Genomic DNA, 21,018 nt, shown 5'->3' with positions numbered 1-21,018 from the left:
CAAGATGTGGAGCAGCATCTCTCTCGACGTCTTGCATCCAGGCCGGCCTGGGACTTGCTCAGACCATAGGGACCGGTGGGCAAAAAGACAGCTCCCTTTCATGCAGCTCTTAGAAGTCCTGTACTCTGTTGCCACATGGTCAACACCGGGCTGGTCTTAGGGGTGCCAAGAGACACTGGGCCCAAGTACCCCTTTCACCTCAGCTGATGACCGGCCAATCCCAGAAGAGATGACAGGGACGGGGTGAGTGACAAGGGTGGTAGCAGCCAGGATGACAGCAGTGAGGACGAGGCCCAGGCCACCCAGACACAGAGATATTCATCAGGGATGTAGACTTGGAAAATGACACTGACTCTGGTGCTGAGGACGCAGGCCAGCCCATGGCGGTGACAACGGTTCAGACAGTGGCAGAGATGGGGGTGGCCAGCAGAGCCGCAGCCACAGCCAGAGTCACAGTGCCAGTCCCATCCCTAGTGGCAGCAAGCACTCAGCCCAGGAGGCTGGCAGTGACACCACAGCTTCCGGTCCCAACAGCAGTGACACTGTCCCAGGGCCTTCGGGGCTGGCTCAGACAAGATTACCATGCACAGAAAGGCACTCTGCCACCAGCCTCTTTGTGAGCCCTTTGCTCTGTTCTTCCCTTCCTCCAAACCTCTGCTGTTATTAAAGACAGTCTCTCTTTAAACAAACAAACAGCGCCTGCCAGTTGCCTGGGTTGAGCGAGTGGCCTGAAGTAAGACCAGCGAAGCATGCGCCGGAGTCCATCCAGCAGCAGGTGGGTGAGTGCCTGCCACGCGAAGCCACTCACGGACGCACCTGCTTCATAGCAGGCTCTGCCCTTGATGCTCGTGCTGCATTAACAACACCTCTAATTCAGCCTGGGGATGTCCAAAGCATAAGAGAGACACAGGCTCTAGGACAAGATTCTTCAGCCACCTATTCATTCAGCTAGAAGTACTGAGGGAAAGCAGTTTCTTGCTCAGGGCTGGAATGGTCAACACAGAATGCTGTCAGGATGCTTCTGTTTTTGGCTCAGTACTTCTGAATCCCTTCCATTTTAAAAATAGCTCTTGTTGTACCTTTTATTGTGAATGTAATAACAGGTACTCATTATAGAGAATTCAGAAAAGTAAAATGAATACAAAGGCCTCTCCCTCCCCAGATGCCAGGGATATGAGAGAAGGTAGCCAGAGGGAAAAGTCAATGCAGCTGAAGAATGTGGGTGAGAGCAGCACCAGAGATTTTGACATATTTCTAGAAAATCGGAAGTGAGTGATTGCATAAAGATCAGAGAAAACACTGCCCTCCAGGTAGGCACTGGAGCTGGGCCTCTCAGACCAAGATGTCTAATTTGGAGCTGGTTGGTGCCAAGAGCAGGACTGGTTATAACACAGAATTCAGAAACCTGATTTAATGGTTGTGTAGGCAACCATTGGTCCCTATTCCAATTCCCAATCAGCTGGACAACTGACCCAAGGTGGTTTTATCCTTAGGCCCCAAACAGAACATAGTCTAATAAAACTGAACAACCTACTTGGAGAAGGCTAGGACTTGAATATAGGGGTTATACCTGTAATGAAACCTTCCTTCTGCAGCCCTGGGGGAGCCCCCACACACTGCCCACCAGATCCTACTCATCTACCCTAGAGCCGGGCCTGCCAGGTGACTGACTGGCTAATAAACTTGGAAGTTGTTGGTCAGCACACCCACCCCTTTTTCACAGGAGAGGTCTCCTGGGAATACTAACTTACCCATGTAAGTCACCTCTATTAACCAGTGAAGACCTTTGTTAAAAATATGTATAGATAACTGGGGATCAGTAGATATTTGAAACAATCCAATGTCATGGGAAAGAACGACCTAGAAAAACTAAGAGCAAATTTTTAGAAAGGGAAATCAAGGTAATCTAGGGTAATGAAAATAACTTTAAAAATTCTAATAAATAACTGATTTGAAAAAGACACCACATCCTATCCACACAACACTAGGTAGTGTGAAAATTAAATAATCAGAAGACAATGTTTTCTGGAACATAGAACGTATGATTGGGGAAAGAAAAGTAATAGGAGGTCTAAAAGTTAAAATCAACATAAACTTTCCAGAATGCAGAGGAAGAAGTAAAAAAGATGGGACATATCAGAGGAAGAGACATGAGGATGAATTCAGTGGCCTCAGCATCTAACAAGATTCCAGGGAGGAGCGAGAGGAAAAAAAAAAAAAAACCAATCACATAACAGAAGAAAATGGCCGCAAGCTAAGAAAGGCAAAAGTCTTTAGGGTTTAAAGAGTCTACCAGTGGCAAATCAGAATAAATTGATTACAACACAAAGTACAGCAAAGGAGATAACGTCTTCATGACGACCCTCCAAGATGAGGCTTCTAGGCAGAAAAAAAAGGGTATTTTTGCAAATGAATAAAAATAATAATGACATTAAACATTTAAATCAGTAACATTGAATGCTAGAAGACAGTGGAGCATGGATTTTCTAAGCCCAGAGAAGAAATGGCAAGACCTCAGAACTCTATGCTCAGCCAAACTATCATCAGATAAGGGCCAAATAAAAATACTTTCAGACATGTAAGGTCTCAGAAAATCGATGTGCTTTCTAGGAAGAAAAACTGTTAAGGTATACTTAGGGGAGCCAAAAAAAAAAAAAATCCAATAAAGTGGAAATCATGGGACTCTAGAAAAAGGGAGTTAGTCCAGGGTGCGATGGATGGAAGTCCCAGATGTCAGGGTCATAGCAGATCTGAAAGGAGGGGTTAGGGGGTGCACACAGTCAATGAGCACAGGATTAAGAAGCCCAACGAATGAAGAGAGACAGTGAAGAAGGAACCACAGCTTTCTTTTGTCAATCAGAAAAAAGAATTAGAAACCCCAGGAAAAACAAAAGCACAACTAAAAAGTGGCTGCAGAAAGTGATGGTCTCAACGAGAAGCAAATAAAAACTGTTAAGAACTTGTCAACTCCTGAAGCAGAAGGGAGGTGAATGGCCCATTCTTCTTCAGGTGGCCCAGGTTCACGGGCAAAGATTATATTTCCTTCTTTCTATGGATTTCACTGCAAGACTCTGGTCTATAGCAAATGATATATATTATATTATATACATAATAGGTATAATATAATTTTATATAGCATATTAAAATGCCATTAACTTTTCACACCCTATTTACAGACAAAGAAAGCATGAAAGATCCTCAGTGTCAAGACGTTCACACTTTTTGCTGAAAGCAAAATCAAGTTACCAGCTAGCATGGCAGAAGCCTGAATGCAGAAAGAGGATTCTGTGGTTCCTGCCACAGAGATGATTCACATGCTAATTTCCTCATCCTATACTGATGGAGTCCAGATAGGCTTCTAAACTATATGGACAATAATGGCCTAAATGTGTTATTTAAAGTGATAGAGGTCATTTTATTTATTTATTTATTTATTTTTTAAAAGATTTTATTTATTTATTTGACAGACAGAGATCACAAGTAGGCAGAGAGAGAGAGAGAGAAAGAGGGAAGCAGGCTTCCTGCGGAGCAGAGACCCCGATGCGGGGCTCGATCCCAGGACCCTGAGATCATGACCCGAGCCGAAGGCAGCAGCCCAAACCACTGAGCCACCCAGGCGCCCCGGTCATTTGATTTTAATAAAAGGTTTTAATAAAACTTTGTGGGGAAGGGAAAGAGGTAGCAAGAAGTAGGCTATTTATGAAGGTCTAGAGTTGACGAATCAAGAAATGGTAAGATAAGCATGTGAGTTACAATTATACTAGTAACCCCAAGAAATGTTTACAGGTGCTTGCTTGGGGCATTGGGATTTTGCATGCAGATGGGGGCATAAGACTATTTTTATTTTTATTTTTTTAAAAGATTTGTTCTATTTTATTTGAGAGAGAGAGAGCACACATACACACACATGAGTGGGGAGAGGAGCAGAGGGAGAAGCAGACTCCTGAGCAGGGAGCCTCATGTGGGGCTTGATCCCAGGTCCCTGAGATCATGACCTGAGCCAAATTCGAGAATTGGCTCTTAACTGAGTGAACCACCCAGGTGCCCCAACTTTTTAAGTTGACTATCATTTTATATTGTTTGATATTTTTAAAACCAGGTATTATGCATTAATGTAAAAGCACTAAAATAAAAACAAATAAGATTTTTAAAAATCACCCAAAAGTTCTTGACATCTGAAGAATGTTTATTATGAACCAAATGTTTGTGTTCCCACAAAAGTCATGATGAAAGCTAATCCCCAATGTGATGTTATTTGGAGGTGGGGGCTTTGAGAGGGGAGGTGTCATGAAGGAGATAGTGTCCTTACAAAAGAAACCCTAGAACACTCCTCCCCCCTTCTACCATGTGAGGACACAGTGAGAAGATGGCCGTCTAGGAAGTAGGAAGCAGCTCTTCACCAGACACTGAGACTGCTGGTGCCTTGATATGAGACTTCCCAAACTCCAGGATAGTGAGAAAACAAGTTTCTGTTGTTCATAAGCTGCTCAGTCTGTGGTATTTCTTTTTTCTTTTCTTTCTTTCTTTCTTTTTTTTTTTTTTTTTAAAGATTTATTTATTTATTTATTTGACAGAGATCACAAGTAGGCAGAGAGGCAGGCAGAGAGAGAGGAAGGGAAGCAGGCTCCCCGCTTGAGCAGAGAGCCTGATTTGGGATTTGATCCTAGGACCCTGAGATTATGACCTGAGCTGAAGGCAGAGGCTTTAACCCACTGAGCCACCCAGGCGCCCCTCAGTCTGTGGTATTTCTTTATCACAGCTGAGACAGACAAAGATGGTGCTCTTCCAGCTTCTTCTCAAGGGGATCCCTGAGGAGCTAATCAGCCTATGTAGATTGGGAGGAGTCCAGGAACTGGTGGTGTGTGTGCACATGCGCACATGTGCACACATACATGCATACACACATGGAGAAACCAGTGTTGATCTAAAGACTACCGGTGCCCCAGACCAGCACTGCTCTGAGACAGCATGTTTTTCACGACGGAGGATGCTCTCCCTGTTCTGATAGAGCAATTCAGCAGACAAAGGCTGCGGGGAGATCAGGGCTGCCACCGAGAATGGCCAGGAAGCAGTCGGTGATGGTGGCAGTGGAGGGGCACGCCTCCTAGAAGGTTTGTGACTTCACTGAAGAGAAGTTGCGGATGGGCTTGTTCCTGAGTGCATGTGAGGGACTTCCGGACAACAACACACACATGGTCTTTTAACACACATGGGATCACAAAGGCTTTGATCTTGCAGATGGCTCACAGTTCCATTTGTCACTTCATTCAAGTCTCTGCACAAATGTCATCCCTTGTGAGCCTTGCTTGACTACCTTCGCTAGAATACCACGACCAGGGGTGTCTGAAGGGCTCAGTTGATAAATCAGTCGATTCTTGGTTTCATCTCAGAGTCCTGAGATGGGGCTCTGTGTTCACTGGGGATCCTGCTTGAGATTCTCTCTCATGCTCTGCCACTAATCCTCTAACCGCCCCCCACCGAACTGCACACACTCACACACTCTGTCTCTCTAAAATAAATAGTCTTTAAAAAAAATAAAATGAATACCAGGACCACACTAACACATCTTCTATCACTTTCATTTTCTCTCTCCATCTTTCCAGAGTTCTACTCTGCCCTTGATGTGTAATTATATGTAATCGTGTATAGTTATTTATAAGTTAATATATTGGTGTATTAGTTAATGACTTTTCTGGATTGGATTGCAGCTATTTACTTTTCCCTCCAAATTTTTATTTAAATTCTAGTTAGTTAGCATACACTGTAATATTGATTTGGGGAGTAGAATTCAGTGATTCATCAATTACATCAATTACATACAACACCCAGTCCTCATCACAAGAACTGCCCACCTTAATACTGACCACCCATCTAGCCCATCCCCTACCCACCTCTCTCCAACAACCCTGTTTGTTCTCTGTCATTAAGAGTCCTTATGGTTTGCCTCCCCCCCTCTTTTTCCTCCCTTCCCCTATGTTCATTTGTTTTGTTTCCTAATTTACACATGATTGAAATCATATGGTACTTGTCTTTCTCTGACTCACTTATTTCAATTAGCACAACACACTCTAACTCTATCCATGCTATTGCAAAATGGCAAGATTTCATTTCTTTTGATGACTGTGTAGTATTCCTATGTGTGTGTGTGTGTGTGTGTGTATCACATCTTTATCCATTCATCATTAATGGACACTTGGGCTCTCTCCATAGTTTGGCTATTTGATAAGCCTGCTATAAACATCAGGGTGCATGTACCCTTTTGAACTTGTATTTTTTTATCCTTTGAATAAATACCTAGTAGTGCAATTTCTGGGTGGTTGGGTAGTTCTATTTTTAACTGTTTGAGTAATCTCCATACTGTTCTCCAGAGTGGCTGCACCAGCTTTCATTCCCCCCAACAGTGTAAGAGGGTTCCCCTTTCTCCACATCCTCACCAAAACCTGCTGTTTCTTGTGTTGTTTATTTTAGCCATTCTGACAGGTGTGAGGCGATAGCTCATCAGGGTTTTGATTCATATTTCCCTAATGATGACTGATATAGAGCATCTTTTCATATGTCAGGTGGCCATCTGGATGTCTTCTTTGGAAAAGTGTCTATTATTGTCTTCTGCCTATTTCTTCTTTTTTTTTTTTTTTTAAGTTTTTTTCTTCAGTGTTCCAAGATTCATTGTTTATGCACCATACCCTATGCTCCATGCAATACATGCCCGCCTTAATACCCACCACCAGGCTCACCCAACCCCTAACCCACCTCCCTTCCAAAACCCTCAGTTTGTTTCTCAGAGTCCATAGTCTCTCATGGTTCATCTTTCCCTCCAATTTCCCCAAACTCATTTCTCCTCTCCAACTCCCAATAACCTCTGTGTTATTCCTTATGTTCCACAAGTAAGTGAAACCATATGATAATTGACTCTCTGCTGGACTTATTTCACTCAGAATAATCTCCTCCAGTCCCATCCATGTTGATATAAAATTTGGGTATTCATCCTTTCTGATGGAGGCATAATACTCCATTGTATATATGGACCATATCTTCTTTATCCATTTATTTATTGCAGGGCTTCTTGGCTCTTTCCATAGTTTGGCGACTGTGGCCATTGGTGCTATGAACATTAGGGTACAGATGGCTCTTCTTTTCACTACATCTGTATCTTTGGGGTAAATACCCAGTAGTGCAGTTGCAAGGTCATAGGGTAGCTCTATTTTTCATTTCTTAAGGAATCTCCACACTGTTTTCCAAAGTGGCTGCACCAACTTGCATTCCCGCCAACAGTGTAAAAGGGTTCCCCTTTCTCCACATACTCTCCAACACTTGATGTTTACTGTCTTGTTGATTTTGGCCATTCTAATTGGTGTAAGGTGGTATCTCACCTCAACATGAGGCAGGAATCTATCAAAATCCTAGAACAGAACATAGGCAGTAACCTCTTTGACATCAGCCACAGAAACCTTTTTCAAGACATGTCTCCAAAGGCAAAGGAAACAAAAGCGAAAATGAACTTTTGGGATTTCATCAAGATCAAACGCTTCTGCACAGCAAAGGAAACAGTCAACAAAACAAAGAGGCAACCCACAGAATGGGAGAAGATATTCGCAAATGACTCTATAGACAAAGGGCTGATATCCAAGATCTATAAAGAACTCTTCAAACTCCACACACACAAAGCAGATAATCACGTCAAAAAAATGGGCAGAAGACATGAACAGACACTTCTCCGAAGAAGACATACAAATGGCTAGCACACACAAGAAAAATATTCATCATTATTAGCCATCAAGGAGATTCTGTCCATTTCTTTTCTTTCTTTCTTTCTTTTTTTTTTTTTAAGATTTTTATTTATTTATTTGACAGAGAGAGAGATCACAAGTAGGCAGAGAGGCAGGCAGAGAGATAGGAAGGGAAGCAGGCTCCCTGCTGAGCAGAGAGCCCGATGCAGCACTCGATTGCAGGACGCTGAGATCATGACCTGAGCCGAAGGCAGTGGCTCAACCCACTGAGCCACCCAGGCGCCCCTCTGCCCATTTCTTAACTGGATTATTTGAGCGTTATGTTTGATAAGTTCCTTACAAATTTTGGATATTAGCCCTTTATCAGATATGTGATTTGCAAATATCTTCTTTTAGTTTTGTTGATTATTTCCTTTGCTCTGCAGAAGATTTTGATCTTGATGAAGTCCCCATAGTTCATTTTTGTTTCCCTTGCCTACAGTGACATGTCTAGTAAGAAGTTGCTGTGGCTAAGGTAAAAAAAGTTGTTGCCTGTGTTCTCCTCTAGGATTTTCATGGTTTCCTGTCTCACATGTAGGTCTTTCATCCATTTTGAATTTATTTTTGTGTATGGTATAAGAAAATGGTCCAGTTTCATTCTTCTGCATGTTGCTGTCCAGTTTTCCCAACACCGTTTATTAAAGAGACTGTTTTTTTTTCTATTGGACATTCTTTCCTGCTTTGTCAAAGATTAGTTGACCATAGAGCTGAGGGTCCATTTCTGGGTTCTCTATTCTGTTCTACCGATCTATTTACCTATTTTAGTGCCAGTATCATACTGTCTTGATTATTACAGCTTTGTAATACAGCTTGAAGTCTAGAATTGTGATGTCTCCAGCTTTGCTTTTCTGTTTTCATGATTGCTTTGGCTATTTGGGGTGTTTTAGGATTGTTTGTTCTAGTTCTGTGAAAAATGCTGGTGGTATTTTGATAGGGATTGAATTAAATGTGTAGACTGATTTGGGTAGCATTGCCATTTTAATAATGTCTATTCTTCCAGTCCACGATCATGAATGTTTTCCCATTTCTTTGTGTCCTCATCAATTTTTTTTTCCTAACTGTTCTATAGTTTTTAGTGTATAGATATTTCACCTCTTTAGTTAGGTTTATTCCTAGGTATCTTACTGTTTTTCATGCAATTGTAAATGGGATAACTCCTTGATTTTTCGTCTTCTTCATTATTGCTGTATAGAAATGCAACAGATTTCTGTATGTTGATCTTGTATCCTGCAATTTTGCTGAATTCCTGTATTAGTTCTAGCAATTTTTTGGTGATGTTGTTTGGGTTTTCTTTATACAGTATCACGTCATCTGCAAATAGTGAAAGTTAGAATTTTTCTTTGCTCATTTGGACGTATTTCTTCTTGTTATCTGACTGCTGAGGCTAAAATTTCCAGTAGTATGTTAAATAGAAATGGTGAGAGTGATGTTCCTGATGGTAGAGGAAAAGTTCTCAGTTTTTCCCCACTGACTGAGGATAATATTAGCTGTGGATCTTTTGAATATGGCCTTTATGATGTTGAGGTGTGTTCCATCTATCTCTACTTTACTGAGGGTTTTAAATCAAGAATGGATGCTGTATTTTGTCAAGTGTTTTTTCTGCATCTATTGAGAGGATCATGTGGTTCTTATTCTTTCTTTTATTAATGTAGTGTATTACATTGATTGATTTGCAAATATTGAACCACCCCTGCGGCCTAGGAATAAAACCCACTTGATGGTGGTGAATAATTTTTTAAAAGTACCGTTGGATTGATTTGCAAGTATGCTATTGAGAATTTTTGTATCCATGTTCATCAAGGATATTGGCCTGTAATTCTCCTTTTTGGTGGGGTATTTGTCAAGGTAATTCTGGCCTCATACAAGGAGTTTGGAAGTTTTCTTTCCATTTCTATTTTATGGAACAGTTTGAGAAGTATAGGTATTGTTAGTTCTTCTTTAAATGTTTCATAGAATTCTCCTGGAAAGCCACCTGACCCTGGACTTTTGTTTGTTGAGAGATTTTTCATTACTGATTGAATTTCTTTGCGGATTAGGAGTCTATTCAAATTTTCTATTTCTTCCTGTTTCAGTTTTGGTAGTTTGTATGTTTCCAGGAATTTGTCCATTTCTTCCAGATTTCCCAGTTTGTTGGCATATAATTTTTCATAATATTCTCTTATAATTATTTGTATTTATGTGGTATTGGCTGTGATCTCTCTGCTTCCATTCCTGATTTTATTTGGTACCCTTCTCTTTTCTTTTTGATAAGACTGGCTAGGGATTGATCAATTTTATTAATTCTTTCAAGGTACCAGCTCTTAGCTCCACTGATTTGTTCTACTGGTTTTTTGTTTCTATATTGTTTATTTCTTCTCTGATCTTTATTATTTTCCTTCTGCAGTGTGTATTTGTTGTTCCTTTTCTAGCTCCCTTAAGTGTAAGGTTAAGTTGCATATTTGAGACTTTCCTTGCTTCTTGAGGTAGGCCTGTATTGCAATATACTTCCTACTTAGGACTGCCTTTGTTGCATCCCAAAAGTATTGGACTGCTATGTTTTAATTTTCATTTCCTTCCATGTACTTCTTAATTTCTTCTTTAATTTCCTGGTCAACGCATTCATTCTTTGTAGGATGTTCTTTAACCTCCATGTATTTGTGGTCTTTCCAAATTTTTTCTTGTAATTGACTTTAAGTTTCATAGCATTGTGATCTGAAAATATGCATGGTATGGTATCAATCTTTTTGCACCTGTTGAAGCCTGACTTGTGACCCAGTATGTGATCTGTTCTGGAGAATGTTCCAGGTGCACTTGAAAAGAATGTGTATTCTATTGCTTTAGGATGAAATGTTCTGAATATATCTGTTAAGTCCATCTGATCCAGGGTATCATTCAAAGTCATTGCTTCCTTGTTGATTTTCTGTTTAGATAATTTGTCCATTGCTATAAGTGAGGTTTCAACATCAACTATTACTGTATATTATCAATGATTTTTTAATTTTTATTATTGATTTATATATTTGGGGGTTCCTAAGTTGGGGGTACAAATATTTACAATTGTAATTGTAATACTTCTTGATGGATAGACCCTTTATTTTTAAATTTTTAAAAATATTTTATTTATTTGAGAGAGAGAGTGTGTGCATGAGCTGGGGGGTGGGCAGAGGAAGAGAGAGAAGCAGGCTCCCCACTGAGCAGGGAGCCAGTCCAACGTGGGACTCGATCCTAGGACCCTGGGGTCATGACCTAAGCTGAGGGCAGACAGATGCTTAAATGAATTAGCCATGTTGGTGCCTGATGTTAAATTGTTATTATCTATTTCTTCTTTCCAATAGAACATAATTATCTCATGGAAAACAGGGGTTTTGTCCACACTCCTGTATCTAAGTGCATAAACCCAATGTAGGGCACACAGTAGACACTCAATAAAATCTGGTTAGTGATGGAGTTACATTGTTTTAAACCTATTCTTTTTCAGTTACTCTTCCTGATTGAATTTAATGTCCTTTCATAGTGTTCCCCACAGCATCTTTAGCAGCCCCCGGGTTCTCCACAGTATAGATGCAGCCTGCTTTATGTAACTGATCTCCTATCTTTGGACACTGAATTTTTCCCATTTTATTTTCTATTAAAAACAATTCTATAGGGGCTTCTGGGTGGCTCAGTGGGTTAAGTCTCTGCCATCGGCTCAGGTCATGATTTCAGAGTCCTGGGATCGAGCCCCGCATCAGGGTCTCTGCTCAGCGGGGACGCTGCTTCCCCCTCTCTTCTCTCTGCCTACTTGTGATCTCTCTCTCTCTGTCAAATAAATAAAATCTTTAAAAAAACACCAATTTTATAATGCATATATTGGCAACTAAATGGTTTCACATGATTGCACTAATGGATTCTAGAAGCAGAATCACTGGGCTCAAAGATTTCAGTCTTTCAGAAAGCTTATACCAGAAAGCTTGCTCCTCACCTGGATGCGAGATTCTAAAACCCTCAAGGTGGCCTTACATTGGAAACAAAACAAAACAAAAAAACAAAACAAAACAGAGGAGTAGCTGCTCCATAGCAAAGCCCACTTATGGTCCCTACGTGCAGCATGGGAAGGAAGGTAAAAGGGCAGAAGGCAAGCATCAGCTTGTCTACTCAGGTTTGGTCTACATGATGGCATTTAGGGGCTTATTATCTTCACTGAGGGAGAAATACAGCTGTACAACAGCATGTACTGAGTGTATCATCCCTTTTATGTAAAACTGCATTATATCACCCGTATCATTGCTATTAATACAAATGGACACAATTATGTGAGTGCTTTCTCTGTCTTAGGCATTCTGCCAAAAGCTTTCCTCAAATCATTTTGTTTAATTCATAGAGCATAGCATAAGGAGTAAGACCATGAGTGCTGGGGCAGGTGGAGACTGGCCCAGGCATTTACTACCTGTGTGGTTTTGAGCAAATTCCTGTCTCTAAGTCTCAGTTTCTTCCTCTATAAGATGGGGATGACAGTAACCACCTCCTAAGGCTGTTTGAGGATAAACGATGTAACACAAGCAATAAGTTGCCTGTCACAATGTAAGGGCTCAGTGATTTCTTATAACAGCTCTACAATGGTGAGCCTCATTTGGAGAGATGGTAAGTTGAAATGTAGTGAGACTGACTATCTTGCTCAAAGGAGCAAAGTACCTGAGCAGGGATTCAAAATTCAATCATGCACATATGTGAGTCACAGGCTCAGTGGAGAGACTGGCTCTCTTCAGTGTATTCTCCTACAGCATTTTAATTTACTACAAATAATATCTGTCTTTTTTTTTTTTTTAGTATCTGTTATTTTTATCAAAAACCCATAAAGCTATTTTCAGAATGTAAAATAATATAGCAGAAAAAAATACAGAAGACTTTGTCCTTGGAAATCATAACATCTGGGCTTATGATTTATTTGATAGCTTTAAAAGCACAGAAGAAATGCAACTCTAGAAAAGAACTGTTCTCCAGGTTGCATCCTCTGCATGCTGCCCTGCTCCCTAAGCCACTGACCTCTGGGAAGGACATGCAGGTATCTTAGCTCTGCAGCTGAGGGTCCATAATTGTCCTGGTTGGGGATAGTCATGACTGTGCCCCTCAGTCTTTTTTTTCTTTTTTGTCATGTTAGTCACTATACAGTGTATCATTAGTTTGTGATGCAGTGTCCCATGATTCATTGTTTATGTACAACACCCAGTGCCCCGTGCAATATGTGCCCTCCTTAATACCCATCACCGGACTAATACATCCACCTGTCCCTCTCCCTTCTAAAACCCTTAGTTTGTTTCTCAGAGTCCACACTCTCTCATGCTTTGTCTCCCCCTCCGATTCCCCCCCCTTCACTTTTCCCTTCCTTCTCCTAATGTTCCCCATGCTATTCCTTGTGCTCCACAAGTAAGAGGAACCATATGATAATTGGCTTTCTCTGTTTGACTTATTTCACTCAGGATAATGTCCTCCAGTTCCATCCATGTTGACCCAAAAGTTGAGTATTCATCCTTTCTGATGGCTGAGTAATATTCCATTGTGTATATATGTGTATATATATACGTATGTGTATATATGTATATACATATATATATATACATATATACACACACACACACACACACATATCAATATGGACCACATCTTCTTTATCCATTTGTCTGTTGAAGAGCATCTTGGCTCTTTCTACAGTTTGGCTATTGTGGACATTGTTGCTATGAACATTGGGGTACATATTCCCCTCATTCTTTGGTCAAAAGGACCTTTTGGGACACTCACCCAGCCTTCTCAGTACAGCCTATGTTGTTCTGGAAAAGCTGGCTCCACTCCCCTGTCAGCATGTGAGTGGTCACATGACACAGACCTGCCAATCAAGGCCAAGATGGAGGTTTTTACTGTTGTTCTTGGAAGAACGTGCAGCCCTTCTGCCGGGTTGACTCCATGGCAGAATGAAAGTCGGGAGCTGCTGGGGTCACCCTGCCATCACCTTGCGGGGGAGATATTTGTGGTATTCTGGACAAAGCAGATCTGACAGTGGGAAGAGACAGGATCCTGCTGCTATACTTCAAATACTTTGATCTACTCAAGCCCAAGGTTAACCCCTGGACTCATCCATTACATGAACCAATGTATTCCCTCTTTTAAACTTCCAATTGAGTCTCTATTATTTGCAACCAACAATCTCCATACTTCAAGTATATAGGGAGCTCCTACTCCGGGCTTACACAAAAACTCTTGGCATTCAGAAGCATGTTAATGACCTCTACAATAGAAACCTCAGCTTGCTCTCAAGTTTTGGAATGGAACCAGAGCACTGTCCTGGGCTGCTGGGAGGTGGGAGGTTGGACTGAATCCTTGGAGAATGACTGACAAAGCCATAACCCTATTTGGAGAGCAGACAGCTTTTCCTTTAAAAAGTGATGTGTTCTAGACTATGTTTTGACTTAGAGTTAATGTGGAGAGCTTTTCTGGAAACCTCAGGGAAGGCTCAGTTATGATGACCTTCATTTGATATTAGCTTTTTATTTCACTTATTTTAAAATGTATGGCTCAGAGGACACTCACGGATGCATGAGGTTTGTGGGGCAGAGGTGTGGGGAGAAGTGTGTGAGGATGCCGGTACCAGGGTGGACTGGGTAAGTGCACTTTCAGGGTCCCTGGCCCATCTGAGGTCAGCCTCTTCCTAAACAGACATGACTTTAGGCAAGGGCAACGGCAAGGAAGAAGACTTGTGTCCACATCCTGCTGGAGTGGAAGGCAGAGTGGACTCCTGCATGTGTGTGTTGATTCCTTCCTTTGCCTACTCATTCATACTTTCATTCCCGCACTATTTATTGAGTGTCCTATGTGGCAGGCACTGTGCTAAGTATGTAGGTGGTGACCAACAGATGAGGCCACTACCCCTCCATGCTGCCAGACTAATGTCTTCAAAGAGTGGCAGCTGTGTCATGAGATGGGATCAAAAGCCAAGCCAAAGGCATCTCAGGAATGGCTGGACACAGCTTTGGGTTCTGGATCATTTCCACAGAGGTGTGTGAAATAGGAACCAACCTGCTTTATGTCTCAGGCATCTTCTTCAGTGATGTCCAAACTGCTGCCTCTCAGCTGTAGTACACACAGAGGAGGTGGGCTTAGGAAGGGGAGGGCTCCACCCTCCTGGTGACAAGACTTGCCAAGAGCTTCTGGAACTATCCAGAGGGGCCCTGCTTGACTTCTCTGCCAATGATCCCAAGTAACCCCAATGAATGTTCCCACAATGATTCTAAGCTCTCTGCAGTTTCACCAACTTAAGTATGAAAGTTTCTTAAAATACTAGAGATTTTTAAAAAGGCAACAGCAAACTTTTAAAATTCACAATACAACATAGTTAGAATTGATGAGTTTTGGTCCTTGGAACCACTTCCTCCCCTATAAAATGCAATAATAACTGGTGCTCCACAAGGCTGCAGGAAGAATTCAATAACTCAGCCCAGGGTGTCTGGAGAAAGGCCAGAACCTTGGTGCCCACTGGGGATGCCAGCTGAATCTGAATGTGATGCACATATTTTCCCTGCATAGCCTCTACACGTCTGTCCTCATTAAATGCTGCCAACAAGTGATTTCCAGTGTGAGGCATGTGCACTGATGGGGGCAAAGGCGCCATCTTTTGGTAGGAAGGTTCCCCCAGATGTACCTCCTCTTGGAGATTCTGATAAGCCTTCCCTCTGGCACCCCTGCCCTCCCTTCCCACTTCGCTCCCTAGTAATAAGAGCTATTAAGCAAAAATGATGATGAGGCAGAAAACAAGACTGAGAATGACAAACTGCCTACATGATATAAATAAACATATGGTATTGACGTATGCCCAGACTTGTCTTGATGAACTCTTGCTCATCACCTGTCAAGACAACAAGAGGGTTCTGGAAGGGGGAAGGAGAGCTATTTTATGTAGGTTGGTCAGGGAAGGCCTCTCTGGTAAGGTGTCTTGAGCAGAGACAAGAAAGAGGAGAAGGAGTGGGACCTTCTTGAATGGAAACTGGGCACCCACTTGGGATCAAGTTCTCTTTTGCAGCTAAATTCCAACCAAAACAAAAGATGGAGCCCCTTTCCTGTACCTACAGAGAATCAACAATATATTTTCTAAATTCTTTAGAAGCCTTTCCTCTCCGTCTCTCTACCTTGTCTCACTACCTGGTGTCACGATGTTTTCACTAATTCCCTCTCAAGGAAGGCATCAGGATGAAAACTGACGATTCCATAATGAAAACTGACGATTCCATAACCACTAGAGAGACTGGTCTCTTAAAAATGATACAAGCCCCGTTTAAATGCATTTTGCCATCATTTATTGAGAGCCTCCTCAATCCTGGCTTCTTCAAATGGAACCTTTTCTGCATGGAGAGAACTCTTGCTTCTGTGTCTAGAAATTCAGAACAGGCCTTTCCCACAAAGTAGAAGATTAAGAGAGGTTCTCATTTTAAGAAAATTAGGGATGTTTTTCTAGCTAAGAGAAGCTTTAAGAAAGAAAAAAATATGGGGGAGGGGGAAACTTGTCCTATCAGAGATGAGAAAAATGCATGATAATTAAAACAGTGTGATACATTTAAAATGAAATCTTAAAAAAAAAAAAGAAAACAAATAGCAAGATGGTAGACTTAAACTCAATCACATCAAAAAATTAAATTTAGGGATGCCTGGGTGGCTCAGTTGGTTGGAGGACTGCCTTCGGCTCAGGTCATGATCCGGAGTCCCGGGATCGAGTCCGCATTGGGCTCCCAGCTGCATGGGGAGTCTGCTTCTCCCTCTGACCTTCTCCTCGCTTATGCTCTCTCTCACTGTCTCTCTCTCTCAAATAAATAAATAAAATCTTTAAAAAAAATTAAATTTAAACTTTTTATTTCTACATATATTGCAAACCCCACAATACATTTTATTATTTTTGTTTTTAGTCAATTATCTTTAAAGAATTTTAAAATAAAAAATAAATGAGGCATGTTTATTATTTAAAAAAATTAAAAAAAAATAAAATATAATTAAAAATAGGAAAGAAACCTGGAAGAAGATATGTAAAATATAACTGTTGATTTCTCTGAACAGTGATATTATGGGTAGTTTTAATTTCTCAAGTTGTATAAACAGACACTATTTTACAAACAGAAAAGAATGGTACTATATCTTTCTGGATTTTTCCAAGTAAAAGGAAGAGAGACCATATTCCCCTATAGTATAATAAGAAGGCCTATGGCCACAGGAAGAGAGGATTGGCACTCCTATGTACCCACTTCTGGATGCATTGGGAAAGTCAGCAATTACTCTCTTCGAACCCCAGTGTCCTCATTTTAAAACAGTGTTTACAAAATCTACCTCACAGGTTGTGAAATTAAAGACAACATCCAAAAGCACCTGTTACAATACAGGCACCTAGTAGGAATGCATCCGACGGGAGATATAGGCTACAAGAATCATGTTAAGAAAGAAACTCAAAATATACAGATATACCTAGATCACAGAATATAAAAAAGAATTTAAAAAGTACCAAGCTTTTCTCATATGGATTTTAGCTTCATGGCAATTCACTATAACCAGACAGCAGAGATAATCAATAAAGAAGCAACATTCACCTTTGGAGGGGACAGACGAGGGAGGTTTACAATTTTTCACAATGGTAATTTTTTACAATCCTCAGAAATAATTTCCAGAGTTGTGAGGACCATTCATCTTTACAAAGTTTAGTTCAACTCAGGCATTTTATTGAGTATCTTGCTGTGCTGAGGCCAGTACAGTACTGAGGTTATAAAGGCTAGTAAGCCTAATTATACTGCTTCAAGGAGCTCCCAGTTTAACAGGGAATGCTCCTAGCTTGGATGAGGAGGGTCTAATGGTCATACAACTAACCAGCATAAGGGATATAAGAAGAGAATCAGGTTTGGAGGGAAGGCGTATGTTCAGCGAGGATATCTGAATTTGGGGTGCCCATCACAATCCCTGATAACAACAGAAATCTGGACTAGAAATAGATTTGGCAAGTCTTGGTCCACAGGTGGGATTAAACCAATAACTGATGTATCAGAGGTATAAACCTTCATCGCCATCTTCCTGAGGAAAATGGAAACAAGTTAAGCAATTTGCTGATACATCACCAAACTAAGCAAATCTGGGAACAGACTACAGACCCTATTCTTGGGTCAGTGCCTTGATGTCTAATCAGATGGTTTTCCTTCCAGACATCCCAATTCATGTTCTAATGGCAAATTAGGGCTTCTTCAATTCCCAAGCTAATCAAAGCCCCATAAATCAAGGAATGAGAGGAAAATCTAAAAGCATTGTACTGTTTTTCTCAAGAACCCCCTACTTATCCCGTTGGAAATGCTAACACTTCAAGGCACTCATGGTGGGAGCAGCTGTCGACTCTTCTTCCTGTGACATGAATAAATTTGTAAGCATGAGAAATTCTCATCAGGAGACTGGAATTGTAACTCAACACAAGAACAGCACTGAAATGACAATCACATGAAGCTTTGCCCAAGAATGCCAGTCTGATTTTGCGTCATTGGACTAAAACAATGTAATGGCAACAGATATAGAAGTGCCTTCCAAAAACCTGCTCGGATGATTCTGGCTGCTGGAGATGAGGCATGTCTTCCCTGAACCCTGAGCTCCAGCACAGCAGGGCACCGCATGAATTGAGCTCATACTGGACAGAACTAAGCTCATGCTGGACAGAACTGAGGTCTTGTATTCTCTACCGCTGGTATGGTCCTTGGGTGCCTTCTTAATGGAAGGCTTACCAGAAATGCACAGTTCCAGACCTCCACCCTCACTGGAGACTTGCTCAGTCAGGACAGCATGTTAGCAAGATTCCCAAGGGATTACGGAGCTCATCAAAGCTTGATAAGCACTTGCTGAGCAAAAATTAGCCGAGTGTTTTCTGAGACCACTTGATTTTCTGTTTTTCTTTTCAATTCTGGCTACAATCCATTTAGATAGAACAGGAGATAGAGCAGCTGAGACGCCTCACTCCTTCCCACTTTTCAAGGACAAAGAGCTGAGTTGGGTGATTAAAAAAAAATGTTCTGAAGAAGAACAAAATGATTTAAATGATATCCCCAAATTTCAGGTGCTTCCTTATAAGAAAACAAAATGCCGAAAACACTGTTGATACAAATGCAAATCATTATACACAGCAAGGTTTTCCAAACAACCTACAACCAAATAAATTGATCATGATGAACTTAAACAAACATTACATTGTTGGTAAAAATTAAGAACAGCAGCAATTAAAACCCATGACCAACTGAAGATAGTTTCAATGACACAGGGATAATGAAACATCCTCCCCTAAAAACTATAAACACATCTATGACTCTGCTTTAGTTTGTGTAGAATACAGAATGACAAGATGTAGCAAGCACTAATAACTTACTGAGCAGCAGTAGTAGGGAAGGATTCCAGGCCTTTCTTTGAAAAAAAAAAAAATAGATTTTATTTATTCATTTGACACAGAGAGAGTTATCTTAAGTAGGCAGAGCAGCAGGTGGGGCGGGGTGGGGGTTGGCAGGCTCTCTGCTAAGCAGAGAGCCTGATGTGGGGCTCGATCCCAGGACCCTGAGATCATGACCTGAGCCGAAAACAGAGGCTTTACCCACTGTGTCACCCAGGAGCCCCAGGTTCCAGGCCTTTCAAACAAAGGGACTGTAAGATAGGAAATCGGTTAGAAATGAGGGGAGTGCTGAGGTTCTCAACAGGCAATAGCAAGGATTTCTAGAGACAAACAACATTTCTAGGACAAGCTGCTGCCACCCCAGGGCCAAAGGGACAAGGTGGCATTGTCAGGAGTAGAGTCTTGGAACTAGAAGCTGTGGCCACAGAGGAGATGCTGTCTGAGAGAGAGATGGAGGAAATATTCAGTACTGTGTCTTCTCTTTCCCTTCTGCCCTCCCGTCTCCCTCCAGGGACTTCTACTGTCCAAGCTTGGAAGGGAGCCTGGGTAATGCAGCTTGTGGGAGTCAGCCCCGGGTGAACAGAGCAGAGCAAGGAAGGGCCAAGATGTAGGGTCTGGCAGCACACAGCAAATGACACGCTAGTTTACAAATGGAATGTTTATGAACACCAGAGTCCAGTAACCCTCAGTAATTCCCTTAATAGGTGACTAGTAAATAGCCTTAGCTTGAAGTAGAAATCTAAGTCTGCAGAACTGTGACTCATTTGTCCACAAGAAGGGAAGAAAGGAATTATGTTTGGGGGTCGATTTGCAGCCATGTGCCCTCAGAACATACTTTAGGAATTGCTGGTATGGGACAGAGAGTGGGCTGGTATTAGATCAGACATTAGCACTTACCACCTGTGTGGTCAAGGGTATGTTGCTAACTTCTCTGGCTGCTCTTTTCTTCATGTGTGACATGGAGATACTAGTGTTTATCTGGCAGAGTCTTAGGAGGCATCACTGACCTAATGTGCTCATACAGCTGTAGAACGTGAAGAGTGAGCAGTAAGAAAATGGCAGTTAAAGTTTAACCTCAGAAGAAACTACAAATTTGTTAAATTTAAGTTTTGTTATCAGCAAGTCTTTTTCTCTAAAGAAGTCAAAGAGCCACCCTCCCCCGATGTGAAACACAATACAAGGTCAGTAGGAAGAACTTGGTTTATCCATTAGGATAAGTTGACATCATTTTGGGCCTTAGCATCTTGTTACATGTCTCAGAAGGTAGCTGTGCAGGTATAAGCTTCCCTCAATGGCAGTGTACATAGCTTCTCTTGCCAGCACAGGCTTCCAGAGGTCAGACCTCTAAAATTGGGCCCATCATCCTGCTGAGAGCAGTTCACCCAAATGAGTGTTCAGCATTGAGGACAGGCCCAGGGACTGCCTTGCTACCAGAATCACTTAGTCCTATTCTGCTGAGTGAGACCCAACTCGTAGGAAGTATGCTTTATAAATAACTCCTTGGAAACTATGTTCCTAAAACAAATGCAAGGCATGATTACCAAGTTCACCGCAAAAGCCCGCCAAACCACCTTTTCTCCTCTAAATCTGATCTGAGGCAATTGAATTAACCTAGCAGAGGTTTTGTTTCTTCAGATGCAATGAAGATAATAAATATTTCATCAAGTTTTTTATAAAGATTAAATGACATTATGCACAGGAGACATTCAGCACAGTGTTTTTTACCCAGAGTAATCTCGAGGACATGTAATTTCTTATTATAATCAATGTTGTCATTTTATTCTAAGCCTTTGGATTTCTTTTTTGGGGAGGATGTGAATGCAATCAATAAGTAAAGAGTAAAAATAGACTTGGAAA

The 21,018-nt window shown here is 41.4% G+C and overlaps 1 protein-coding gene across 7 annotated transcripts in view; it reads right to left on the bottom strand.

Annotated features, from left to right (window-relative positions):
• The window catches only part of LOC101679873 (myosin VIIA and Rab interacting protein), a 404,555-nt gene that overhangs the window by 99,266 nt on the left and 284,271 nt on the right, over positions 1-21,018 (bottom strand). The window lies entirely within an intron of this gene.

The sequence above is a fragment of the Mustela putorius genome, unplaced genomic scaffold, assembly GCF_011764305.1.
Source record: "Mustela putorius furo isolate JIRA1106 unplaced genomic scaffold, ASM1176430v1.1 tig00003834_pilon_pilon_pilon, whole genome shotgun sequence".
In the NCBI taxonomy this organism is placed as follows: Eukaryota; Metazoa; Chordata; class Mammalia; order Carnivora; family Mustelidae; genus Mustela; species Mustela putorius.
The sequence above is the reverse complement of the archived record's forward strand: the minus strand, read 5'-3'. Positions and strand labels throughout refer to the sequence as shown.